The sequence below is a fragment of the Rhamphochromis sp. 'chilingali' genome (genome assembly GCF_963969265.1).
Source record: "Rhamphochromis sp. 'chilingali' genome assembly, chromosome: 16".
In the NCBI taxonomy this organism is placed as follows: domain Eukaryota; kingdom Metazoa; phylum Chordata; class Actinopteri; order Cichliformes; family Cichlidae; genus Rhamphochromis; species Rhamphochromis sp. 'chilingali'.
In genome coordinates, this window is record NC_137943.1 from 15665006 (window position 1) to 15679183 (window position 14178).

A 14178-nucleotide genomic window follows, 5' to 3' on the forward strand; every position below is an offset into this window, starting at 1 on the left:
TGACTCCCATGGTGCTGATTACAAAGTAGAAATCCCATAACACTAATCTACAAGACCTTTGTTTGTCCTGGAAAAATTGTTTATCACTGTATAAAATTCCCTGTGTAAAGCTAGCACTTCTTACTGTTCATCACTGGTAGATTAAAATAGGAGCCACATCAGGTTTCTTTTCACCACTGTAGCCAGGCTGTCAAAAAAAACCATTGCATTAACTAGTGATTACTGCATGAATTAGGTAAGTGGACCCAAATGCAGACAGCACAGAGGCGAGGTTAGAACAAGAAGACAAAAACATTATTAACAAAAATGTGACTCTTAATTAACAGAGTGCAAAGTGAGACCTGAAGTGTTCCAAACATCAATAATAAAAACATGAACTATGAACAATGAAGTAAACGTGACTGGGAGTTAAAGCGTCAACCATGAACTACGATATCAAACACAAAACTATGAACTAAAATGTCAGACGGGGCTGTGAACTACACAGCAGACGGGAAAAGGTAGTCTCAGGGAGAGGGTCGTGACTCAGGCAGTGAAGGTCAGAGACACTAGGACACAAAGAGGGTGTGCCTGTGATTGGTCAGGCAGGAAGAGGTGCATTACTTTGAGTGTCTTACAGTCTTTGCAGGTGGAAGCCGTTGTGCCAAAAAGTGATCACCTGCCAAAAAATGATTTCGAATGCTTCCATGTGTTTTTTATGAGTAATGTCTTTACATATGTTGGTAAATAGACTTTGGTGAACTAGGTCTACAGATGGGTTATATATAAAATTCCCTCTTTTTAAAGTATCTTTATAACTTTGTGATATTGTACTTACATTATAACCAATGCGGTCCTTTTTGTCAAATTAAAATATGTTTACAGAACTATTGTTATATTTGTTGCAATTTCTGCTGTTGCCTTGGCCAGATTACTCTTAAAAAAGACATTTGTAATGTCAATGATATTTTTTTTTAAACTCGATAAATAAAGGATATATAAAAGTCACTGGCAAAAAACTAACTACCTTCTTACAGGAATGTTGTTTGTGACTCAAGATGACTTGATATCATTCATGAGGGATACATGTGAAACATGTTTCACACATTATAGTAAAATGCCGCCATTCACCCGGACTATGACAGTCTTATCATGAGTTAATGCTTCAATTTGAAATTTGACCGTATTATTTGTATTCACAGATTATGCACCACAGGCTTTCAATGTTGCAGCAATTAAGCCATTACTTAAAAAGCCCTTATTTGATCCACCTTTCTTAGCTGAATACAGACCAGTATAGACCAGTTGGATGATTATCTATAAAGGAAAAAGTTCATTTGAAGACTTTTATTTCCCTTTTTCAAAAAGGTCTCAAAGACTTTGTAGTCAGACCTGTTACAGATCGTCAACTTTTCTTTAATGTCAGGTGTGTTTCCAGAATCAGTAAAAACTGCTGTAATTAAACCTATCCTGAAAAAGGACAATCTTGACAAGACACAAATGAACAACTACAGGCCGATCTTAGATCTCCCATTTTTAAGTAAGATCATTGAAAAAGCAGTTTCTCAACAGCTCAATTACTTCTTGACACAGAATAACTGCTATGATGCCTTCCATCCATCCATCCATCCATTCGCTTCCGCTTATCCTTTTCAGGGTCGCGGGGGGCGCTGGAGCCTATCCCAGCTATCATAGGGCGAGAGGCGGGGTACACCCTGGACAGGTTGCCAGTCTGTCGCAGGGCCAACACACAGGGACAGACAACCATTCGCACTCACTTTCATTCACACCTAGTGACAATTTGGATTATTCAATGAACCTATCCCCACAAGCTGCATGTCTTTGGATGGTGGGAGGAAGCCGGAGTACCTGGAGAGAACCCACGGAAACACGGGGAGAACATGCAAACTCCACACAGAAAGGCCCCGGCCTGATGTTGGAATTGAACTCAGGACCTTCTTGCTGTGCGGCAACAGTGCTAACCACTATGCCACCGTGCTGCCTGATGCCTTCCAGTCAGGTTTTAGACAGAACCACAGCACTGAAACCGCTCTGACCAAAGTGTTTAATGACATATGTCTGAATACAGACAGTGGAAAAATGTCAGTCTTAGTTTTACTGGATGTCAGTGCAGCATTTGATACAGTTGACCACAACATATTACTCAAACGACTGGAGAACTGGGCAGGTCTTTCAGGAACTGTACTAAACTGGTTCAAAACATACTTAGAAAACAGGAAATACTTTGTATCAATAGGTAAATCAATTTTAAATCATGCTTTTTATTTGTTTTTGTTTCTAATGTCTCTGTAAAGCACTATGAATCACCTTGTTGTTGAATTGTGCTATACAAATAAACTTGCCTTGCCTTGCCTTGCCTTGCCTTGCCTTGCCTTGCCTTGCCTTGCCTTGCCTTGCCTTGCCTTGCCTTGCCTTGCCTTGCCTTGCCTTGCCTGTGTCACATAAACAGCATTAGTGAAGGTTAGACGTGACCTTCTTATGACATTTATCTTTTGTTTTTTTTTTAAGAAGAGCTAAGGTATGCTGTAGAAATGCTACTCAAACAGCAGGTTTTCAATAAACAGACAGTTATGGTATTCAACCCTCATTAACTTCCTTATTGTTTGCTAGCTCCACTGAAATGAAAAATTCTACCTGTTAGTCAGGTGAGTTAGGTGAACTTGTCGGTCACAAGACCGAGAAGCTGAAGTCTGACACTATTCACTATGTGTTTGATTTGAACTCATCGGGTTGTATGTAGAGACCAAATGGTACAATCAGCTGTCAGAGCAGGTATTCACAAAATCCGCTCAGCACAGTTTTATGCAATAAAATCGTCTGTTTTCCCAAGCACATCCAGACAATTAACATGTTTCTACACATGCATCACACCACAAACATATACTTGTCACCAAAGCACAAAAGGGAATCCCAGTATCCATCAGCATACCAGCAAGAAAAAACGGCCACTTTCTACTTAACAAACTGAATGAAAGTGGGCAGTATGTAGTTGGTTTTTAACATAAAACCTCCTATTTTTTAGTTTCATTGTTAAACGCTCAGTTCTGTCATTAGTTAGCTAACTTAAATTAATTAATTGGGTTTATAAGTAGTAACCAACTGACCAAGCTAGTGACATCACATTCTGTACTGGCACAAGATGGTCCTGCACATGCCCTAAAGAAGAGCAGGACAGCTGGATGCCTTAATTCTAACAATAGGTTTGCTTGTTAGACTATTGTATTGCATTTGCATGCTTTCACAACTTTTACTTTGTATTCTCCAGTATAAAAATTCTCAGTTTAAATGTTGAGTTCAAGTTCACCTTAGAATGTAGCTGAAATTGCTATTTATAATGTTGACTACTACTGCTGCTGATTTCCAGCGAGAAGTCCAACATTACTCACTGCGTACTGACAGACAGTTGCTTTTGCTATTTCTGCTGTTATTTCAGTTAACCACTCATGTTACACCGCTTATAAAGAGAAGGATCATTCATGGGGCTTAAAACAGGTTTTTCGTGAAGTGTTATCTTGTCTCAATCACATTGCAGATAATTATTATCTCTGAGTTTTCTTTGTGCTTGTTTATTGGATAGGAAAAAAATAGGGACACTTCCGTCTTTGTGATACAGTATATATCTAGAGCCTTGTGGGGGGAACTAACACAGATGAAGAGAAATTCTGAAAAGATGAAGACTGCAGTCTTAACCTTATGCCTCTTCTTTCTGTGTGCAGCTGCCTTCCCTCAGGTGGATGGCCAAGCATCTGAAAGTGAAGGCTCCCTTGTTGAGACACCTCAACTCTGTGCTGGGACAAATGAACAATTTTTCCTAATATTACGACAACTAGAATCCAAGCTGAATAATGCTGAGAAACAGCTGGCAGATCTGAAATCATCAATCCAAGGTAAGAACATAACACAGCTGGAGGTTTTTATTCTGACATGTATAGATTTTTATCAGTGTACTGATACAGGTTCAGGTTTTGTTGTTGTCAAACCAAACAAATAATCCCATATTTCCATGCAACTCCAGGCAACCGTGTGGCATTTGGAGCATCTATCGGCAATGTTGGAAATACTGGACCAATGAGTGCAGAGATCACACTGACTTACAAAAATGTCTACTTTAACTCAGGCTCTTACAACCCTGCAACAGGTAAACTTACCATAATTATGTGTATTTATACACATGTGAGTTTATTTATTAGATAAGTACTGCATTTCACTACCACTGATCTTCTGCTCTGCTTTATAAGCTGTAACTGTGTCCATCATCTCCAGGTATTTTTACTGCTCCGGTCAGAGGAGTTTATTACTTCAGCTTCTCTGGTCATAATATATCAACTAGACCGATGGGGCTGCGTCTGATGAAGAATGGAGAGCAGATGGTGACAGTGTACAACCATGCTGCTGGAAATCGCTATGAGACAGCCACCAATGGCATGACTCTGCAGCTGGCTGCAGGAGACCAGGTGTACATGAGGCTCCGTCCGGACACCTGGATCTATGATAATGTCAACAACCACAGCACCTTCATTGGCCATTTGTTATTCCCTCTGTAAGCTCAGACAAGCATGATTTGAATAACAAATGAGTAAACAGAACAATATTGACATGCAGGTTTTGGTTGATTATTTTTGGTGGTGACAGAGGTGGCAGGGTTACAGTAACAATCTACAGATTTAGAACTTGGTGGTGGTGTCAGAATTAAAACCAGTATTTTAAAGTTTGTCTCAATGGAACAATAAAGTCTGAATATGTGCAGCAATTCCACTTTTCTTTTTTTTAGTGAGTTAGGCTCCTCTGACTCATTTTAAGGTAAACATAAATATATATATGTGTGTGTGTATGTTTGATGTCTAAAAGTGATTTCTCAGTTATAATCAATAAAAGAGGTTTTCTGATTTATGTCGGTGTATTTTTATTTTTATTATTATGTGCAAACCCATCTAGACTTGGGCTGAGTTAAGTTCACTAAAGTTCTAGCTACATCTGGACACGTTTTTCTAAATTATTCTGTTATAACAGCTATAAATAAAATTAAGAATATGAAGAAAATTAAACACAACAATTATTGCTATTTGTTAATAATTAATTAACTAATTGATGACAATTAATAATCCAAAATTAAGTCATGTGTACTATTAATCTTTATTAATTATATCAATAAGTAGAATGATATACACTTGAAAAAACAAAATACAAAACTTTTTTTTAAATACAAGTATTAAATAACTGCATTGTGGTTTTGCATGTTAGCATGTAGCATAAAAAACATAAAAAACAACTGCTCTGAAAGTTTTTGGTAATGAAACAAAAACATGGAAAACATCAAACCTCTTTTCTGGTGGAAAGTGATCAAAAAGGATGGATGGCTATAGAGTTGATCCTTATCTGTATAAATACTTTGTAGTTTGAAGAAAATTTGTTCAGGTATAAAATGTGAACTGAACAAATGGGGTATATTTTAGTAAAAAAATAAATAAATAAAAAATCAATAGTTTGCTGGTGCTATTGTGCTAACATTTTATTTTTAAAAAAATACTTTTATTTAGATAATTTTATTTTTTGTTTACTGAAGCCATTACACAAAACCAGAAGTGTCAAGTGTTTGGATTACCAACATGAGCAGAACACCATCCCCACAGATACACCAAGATACACCGAAAATGCTACGTCCAGATGAAGAGAATAAACTCTCCTTACCTTGATTATTGAGCATGCTTTTAAATTTTATAATTATAGTTAGATTGTTATTTCAATTAAAATACATTTAAATTCCATTTAATTACTGGGGAACTATGCACTTAATCGTGGGTCACATTATAATATTGTAGCGGGTCAGGGTTGTTCTGGGTTTTGTTTTGACAGTTATGTTTTGTTGTTCTGTTGCCATGGTTACAGGTGATGCTCTCTCTGCGACTGTGTGTTTGCGGTGAGAGAGCGCCTTTTTTTTGTTGTTGTTGTGCTGGTGCCACGCTGAGCAGTTGGCTAGCGGCAGTGTTCTTCTGTAAGATATAAATAAACGGCTGTGCTCCCTGGCTAGGACGGCGGGGAAGCAAGACCGAACGAAACCTCTGTCTCCTCCTTGTCTGAGCTCGCCACATTGGTGTCAGAAGTGGGATAGCTCACCCTCACCGTAATGGAGAGAGACATTCAGAGGCTGGAGCAAGCTGTCGAGGAGAACATTCACTGCTTGGGAAGCTGGCGATTGAAGAGAGAGGAAGCGAGCGGCCATGTAACTCCCCCGACGGGTCCCGATGGTGCAAGCGCACCGCGGCGGCGGCCTGTCGCGACAGACGCTAGGACAATGCTTCATGGGCTGCCTCTGTCGACCCACACACCGGCGGGCTAACCCCGCTAGAGGCCTACCTCTCACAAGTCCGGCTAGCCGCCAGGCATAGTGGCTGGAGCGAAGAGGAGGCTGCTACACACCTAGCGCTAGCATTGGAGGGAGATGCACTGCAGATACTCCTTGACCTAGCCCCGGCAGAGCAGCATGAGCTCCAGGCCCTCACCGCGGCACTCGAGAGGCGATTCGGGCAGCGGCACTCCACTGATCAGAGCAGAGAGCAGTTGACCAACCGGAGCCGTTGGCTGGGGGAGAGCCTGGGCACCTTTGCAGCGGACGTGTTGCTGTATGCTCGTCGTGGCTACCCGGAGTTCCCAGCAGCAGCCCTTGAGGAGCTTAGCCTGCATGCTTTTCTGCGAGGACTTTTTCCAGAGCGACTACGCCAACACGTCCACCTGGCCATGCCTCAAACCCACCGTGAGGTGCTCCTTGAGGCTGAAAGGGCCGAGCTGGTGCTCACCTCGCGACCTAACCAGCAGGTGCCCCCCCCCCCCCCCCCCCCCCCGAACTACCCCCAAATCAGAGCCGCAGACTGCGACGGGGAGGTCGCGGAGATATGCCCGCTGCAGTCTTCAGTGCCCCGGAGGCGTCCCCGTCAACCGACCAACCGCTGCTACCGGTGCGATGAGCCTGGCCACGTGGCACGTGACTGCCCAGCACCTGCCCCGAAGGCCGGAACTATGCAGCCTCAGGGAAATGGGGTGGGAGCGGTGTAGCGAGGGGACCACCGCTCCAGCTTCCTGCCCCCCTCCAAGGACGATGCACGGTGGTGGGCCAAGTTGGGCACCTCAAGGGACTCTACCTGAGCTGCTGTGTTGAGGACCAGCCATGCCCGGCCCTGGTGGACACGGGGTCTACCATTTCCCTAATACAACCTGGCGTGCTCCCTGGAACGTCCGGGCCACTGGTGAAGGGTTGGTTGCCCACAGACACCCAGCTGATGACAGTGACGGGGGAGAGAACTGTTATGCGGGGGAAGAAACTGTTGCAGATCCGAGTGAAGGATCTGGAGCTGGTGCACGATATCTGGCTTGCTGACATTCAAAACCGGTGCATCATCGGCCTGGATCTGCTGACCCGCTGGGGGGCCTGCAAAGTTGGCTATCACTCTTGGCACAGAGACTCTTGCCCTCCAGTGTGGTCAAAAGCAGGGAGTGGAGGGGACCAGAGCCAGACGAGACAGGCATTGGGCAGCTGCCACTCAGCAGATTTCGGGTGCCGGTGGCTCTGTGTCATCTCTACTCACCTCAGCCTCAGCCTCTCAGCCCGACAAATCTCCCTCGACCGAGACAATCGAGGCTGTTGATGACCTGTGGCAGCACAGCAGCGTAGGTCTCAACGTTGACCAGCACCAGCGGTTGAGGTGCCTCCTGGACAAGAATGTGGACATCTTTGCTGCCAGTGACAAAGACTGCAGGCAGACGGGGCTGGTCCAGCACACCATCGACACCGGCTCTGCTCAACCCATCCGTCTGCGCCCAAACCGGCTGCCCCTCTCAAAACGGCAGGTGGCGGAAGAAAAGATCCGTGAGATGGCTGATCGAGCCATCCAACAGCCCATGGGCGGCACCCGTGGTTCTGGTGGGAAAGAAGGATGGCAGCCCGAGGTTCTGCGTGGACTTTTGCCGTCTCAATGCAGTCACCAAGAAGGACTCGTACCCGCTTCCACTGATCGACGAGGCCCTAGATTACGTTACCGGCTCCAGCTGGTTCAGCTCCCTCGAGCTACGCAGCGGTTACTGGCAGGTGGAGCTAGCCCCCGAAGCAAGGCCTAAGACTGCATTCACCATTGGACAGGGGCTGTGGCAGTTCAGGGTCATGCCATTTGGGCTTTGCAATGCGCCAGCGACGTTTGAGAGGCTGATGGAGAGGGTGCTCGTAGACATCCCTTGTAGCCGCTGCATTGTGTACCTGGATGACCAGTTGGTGCACGGTGGCGACTTCGACAGTGCACTGTCTCACCTGAGTGAGGTCTTGAGTACCATCCGACGAGCTGGGCTGCGGCTCAACCCTGCGAAATGCCGGCTGTTGGTGGGAGAGACCACGTTCTTGGGCCATGTGATCAGCGCTCAAGGTATCGCCACCGACCCCGCAAAACGTGGGTAACACAGGAAGTCAAAGCTGTCCTCAACATGAAGAAGAAGGCTTTCAGGAGCAAAGTGAAGGAGGAGATGAAAGCAGCACAGCGGGAGGTGAAACGCTGCCTGAGGGAAGCAAAGGACACCTACAGGAGGAAGGTGGAGCAGAAGTTGGAGAGGAACAATATGAGGGAGGTCTGGAATGATGTGAAAACCATCACAGGCCACAACACCAAGAAAAGCACAGTGGGGGGGACTGTGGAGAAGGCAAACGAACTCAACAACTTCTTCAACAGGTTTGACCAGCCCACAACCCCCCCACCCTCACCCTCACCTTCACTACAGAGTCCTCTCCCCACTCTCCTGCCTCCCTCGCTTCCCCCCCTTCCTGACACCATGACACCCCCCTCCTCCAATCCCTCTCTCAGCAGCAAGACATCTCCCCCCCTCCCCTCCTCCCAAACATCTCCCAGTGTCACAGTGGATCAGGTCAGGAGGCAACTGAGGAAGCTTCGCCCCAGAAAGGCAGCAGGCCCAGACAAGGTGTGTCCTAGGATGCTAAAGGCGTGTGCTGCTGAACTTGGGGAGCCGCTACAACGAGTCTTCAACCTCAGTCTGCGACTGGGGAGAGTGCCCGCCCTATGGAAGACATCCTGCATCGTCCCGGTCCCCAAAAAGAACCGGCCCAATGAGCTGAATGACTTCCGACCGGTGGCACTGACGTCACATCTTATGAAGACTCTAGAGCGGCTCTTCCTCAACTTCCTCCGACCACAGGTACAACATGCCCAGGACCCACTACAGTTTGCATACAAGGCGGGTGTCGGAGTGGAGGATGCCATCCTGTACCTCCTACACAGAGCCCACTCACACCTGGATGGGGGAAAAGGCACGGTCAGGATACTGTTTCTTGACTTTTCCAGTGCCTTTAATACCATCCGGCCCTGTATGCTTCAGGAAAAACTGAACAGGATGGAGGTGGACCCCTGCCTGGTGGCTTGGATCTCCGACTACCTCACCGACAGACCACAGTACGTCAGGCTGAAGGACATCACGTCTGACACTGTGGTCAGCAGCACAGGAGCACCACAGGGAACTGTGCTGTCCCCTCTTCTCTTCACCCTGTACACCTCTGACTTCTGCTACAACTCTGAATTATGCCATATTCAGAAATTTGCAGATGACACGGCCATCATGGGGTGTATCTGGGATGATCAGGAAGAGGAGTACAGAAGTCTGGTGAGGAACTTTGTCGCATGGAGTCACACAAACCACCTGCAACTCAACACCTCAAAGACTAAGGAACTGGTTGTGGACTTCGGGAGGTCCAGAGAAGGTCCACTGCCGGTTCAGATAGAGGGGGAGGAGGTGGAGGTGGTCAACAAGTACAAGTACCTCGGGCTGTGGGTGGACAATAAACTGGACTGGTCATGCAACACAGAGCACCTGTATAAAAAAGCCCAAAGCCGACTGTACTTCCTCAGGAGGCTGAGGTCTTTTAACATCTGCAGGAAGCTCCTGAGGATGTTTTACCAGTCGGTGGTTGCTGGAGTACTTTTCTATGCTGTGGTGTGCTGGGGGAGCAGCACAGCAAAGAGGGACTCATCCAGGCTGGAGAAACTGATCAGGAAGGCTAGCTCTGTGGTCGGCATGAAGCTGGACACTCTGGTGACAGTGGCAGAGAAAAGGACATTAAAGAAACTGATGGACATTATGAACAATGCTGGGCATCCTCTGCACACGGCCATAAACAATCAGAAGAGTCTGTTCAGTGACAGGTTGCTTCTCCCCAAGACAAGAACTAACAGACTTAAAAACTCCTTTGTCCCACACGCCATCAAACTGTTTAACTCCTCTCTGGAGGGGAGAGGGAGGGGAGACAGGAGGACAAAGGAGGGGGGAACAACTAAGCTGTAGTGCCTCTTCACCTCACTGTACAATACCTTGTGCAATACTTTTTGTAAATAGTCAACAGTGCAATAGACTCAATACTTGAAATGTGCAATTCACTTGTATTTTTATTTTTTATTCCTATTTATTCTATTTATCCCCTTTGTATATTTTATTCATATTTGTCTCTGTATTTATATATATATATATATATATATATATATATATATATATATATATATATATATATATATATATATAACAATTCTGTAACTGTAACTTCGGTCGTTGCTGTGCTTTTTGGAAGTCGAATTTCCCAGAGGAACCCACCCGAGGGATTAATAAAGTTCTATCTTATCTTAAAGGTGGCTGCGGTCCGGGACTGGCCGACTCCCTCGAACGTCAAAGAACTGCGGAGCTTCCTGGGCCTAGCCTCGTACTACCATCGGTTCATCAAGGGGTTCGCGACGATAAACAGCCCCCTCCACCGCCTGACTGACAAGGGCCAGCCGTTTGGCTGGGGTGATGCCTGCGCTGCAGCTTTTGCGCAGCTGAAGGAGGCCGTCACCAGAGCTCCATTCCTGGTCTACCCCGACGCCCGGCAACCTTTCATTGTGGACACTGACGCTAGCAATGTAGGAGTCGGGGCGGTCCTTTCCCAGCAGGACGAGGCCGGAGAACAGGTGGTGGCATACTTCAGCCGTGCCCTGGGGCGAGCCGAGAGGAACTACTGCGTAACTCAGCGGGAGCTGCTGGCCGTAGTGCTGGCGGTGCGGCACTTCCGGCCATACCTGCACGGCTGCCGGTTTCTCCTGCGCACTGACTATGCATCTCTGACTTGGCTCCTGAACTTCAAACATCCAGAAGGTCAGGTGGCCCGCTGGTTGGAGGTCCTTCAGGGCTACGACTTTGAGATCCAGCATCGGGCAGGTCAACAGCATGGCAACGCTGATGCCCTCTCTAGACGGCCCTGCATGGCTGTCGAGTGCCGCTACTGTCTGCGACAGGAGGAGCGGCCCAGGAGGCGCTTGGGGTGGCTACTGCTCAGGCCGCGGCCAGCGGAGGGGGATGGCTCCCATTGACCATGCAGCAGCTGAAGCGGGAGCAGGAGGCCGACGCGACGTTGGCTCAGGTGGGGGCCTGGCTGGAGGCGGCGCAACGCCCAGACTGGACGGGGGTGTCGGGACAGGAGCCCGAGGTGAAGGCCTACTACTCCCAGTACAACAACCTGGAGACCCACGACGGCCTCCTGTACCATGATATGGCGGGCCCCCGGTCAGGTACGAGATCTCCTGCAGCTGTTGGTGCATCTGTCGCTGCGGTCGCAGGTGCTCGAGTTTGTCCACAGCTCGGTGGGGGCCGGCCACTATGGGAATGCCAAAACTCTCCGCCGTCTCAGAGGACGGTTCTACTGGCCTGGCTGTCGACGGGATGTGGAACTTCATGTGCACTGCTGTGACACCTGCACGGCACAGAAGGGCCCAACTCCACGCTCCACTACCCCCCTTCAGCAGTACCTGGTGGGGGCCCCAATGGAGTGAGTGGGAGTGGACATCCAAGGGCCTTTCCCCGTTACAGAGTCAGGGAACCAGTATGTGTTGGTGGCTATGGACTACTTCACAAAGTGGCCAGAGGCCTACGCAGTGCCGGACCAGAGTGCAACGACGACGGCGGAGAAGCTGGTGGAGGACATGTTCACCCGTTTTGGGGTCCCGGCTGAGCTCCACAGTGACCAGGGGCGTAACTTCGAATCGAAGGTCTTCGGGGAGACTTGCCGGCGGCTGGGGGTGGAGAAGACGAGAACCACACCACTCCACCCGCAAAGCGACGGCTTGGTCGAGTGCTTTAACCGCACGCTGGCCACCCAGCTCGCCATTCTCACCAGCCGCCACCAGCGGTATTGGGACCGACATCTGCCCCTGGTCCTTTGGTCGTATCGGATTGCGGTTCAGGAGTCCAGCCAGTGCACACCTGCCGCTCTGATGTTTGGATGGGAGCTCCGGACGCCTGTGGATCTGGTGTTCGGGTCCCCCCCCGAGCCGGAGATTGATGGTGGGCCAGAGATGGATTACTACAGGAGGCTGAGGGAGCGGCTGCAGATGGTTCATGACTACACCCGCCAGGCCCTACGACACCAAGTGCCAAGGGGGGGTTTTCATGCCTGGCGACAAGGTTTGGGTGTACTGCCCGGTTCGCAAGAGAGGAGTGTCCCCCAAACTCTGCAGTCACTGGCAAGGGCCGGCGGAGGTCGTGGAGCGGTTAACAGAAGTGGTGTACCGTATCCGCATGCCGGGCCCGGGCGCATGGTGGTGTTGCACCAGGACAGACTCTCACCGTACCGACCGCTCACTCCAGCAGACGTCGGGGCAGGGGATGCTGGTGGCACCTCATGCTCTGATCCGAGTGACTGTTCCCCCGCCGGCCGAGATCGGCCGGTGCGCCAGAAGAAGACACCTGGACATTTGCAGGACTTTGTTGGGTAATGGGGTTGTCGGGGACGACTGACCCCTTAGGTGGGGGCTATGTAGTGGGTCAGGGCTGTTCGGGGTTTTGTTTTGACAGTTATGTTTTGTTGTTCTGTTGCCATGGTTACAGGTGACACTCTCTCTGCGACTGTGTGTTTCCGGTGAGAAAGCGCCTTTTTTTTGTTGTTGTTGTTGTGCTGGTGCCACGCTGAGCAGTTGGCTAGCGGCAGCGTTCTTCTGTCAGATATAAATAAACGGCTGTGCTTCCTGGCTAGGACGGCGGGGAAGCAAGACCGAACGAAACCTCTGTCTCCTCCTTGTCTAAGCTCGCCACAATATGTTAGCCACAAACATTATGAAGGAGTAGGTAAACTTGAGCACTGTGGTGATTTAGGGGGATCAAAGAGAACATCAAAGAGAGAAAGCAAAAACCAATAGCAAAAAAGTTACTGAGTAAATAACAGGAAATGCATAAACGCGAGACACAAACAGTGCACAACAACAAATGGAAACCTGCACAAAGAACTACAGAAAATACGACAAAGGTTCATTCTTGTCTGAGAGACCTACACCTGCCCACCCCTGACAAAACCTAAGAGACATAAAATTAGTTATTTAAGTGTTTTTATGCGTGCCGCCTCTCTTAAATGCTGAAGGTAAGGATTCATCCCGCATTATAGCTCCTGTGTGCCACTGCTCTCAACATGCATTTAAGAAAATATGCCATCCTTCAGCATTTTGTACCCAGATCGATGGCTGGTAAACAATGGAGACAATGTGTGTAAAATTTCTATTGGTTAAATAAAATACCATTCAGCTCTGTAGAAATGTCAAACCTTTGAGTCCATCTGCCCAGTGTTCAATATGACACAACCAGAGGTCAAGGTGGCCAAAGTTTCTTGGTGATTTTTTGTATTAAAATAATATTTTTCTTGGATCCCAAATGTAGATATTTTTTTATGATTGCTAAAATCAGTTTAAAGATTGATTAAAAAAATATTAGTTAACTGGTTTAAAATTATACAGAGGATAAAAAAAATATTGAACGCATCACCAAAGTATTTCTAAAGGTGCTTTTGACATGAAATTCTCAGCAGATGTCAGTAACAACACACCCAATGCAAAGAAATCAATCCATAAATTATGTTTATTGACCTTTAAAGTTTTATCAAAGGTCTTAATAAACAGCTAGTTTTGGCTTTAAACCCATAGTAGTTGTTGTGACCTCTTAAATAAACCTACTTTATTGTATTTTACATAAGGTTTACATTGTTGCTTAATGATACAGAAATGTAACTAAAACAAATGAAGCTTAAGTGAACAGAGGTTAACATAGTACCAGTATGTTATACTTTCTTCACAGCGCTGAGTCAAATTATAGGTGCTCTGCAAAAATGAAAAATATAATCTC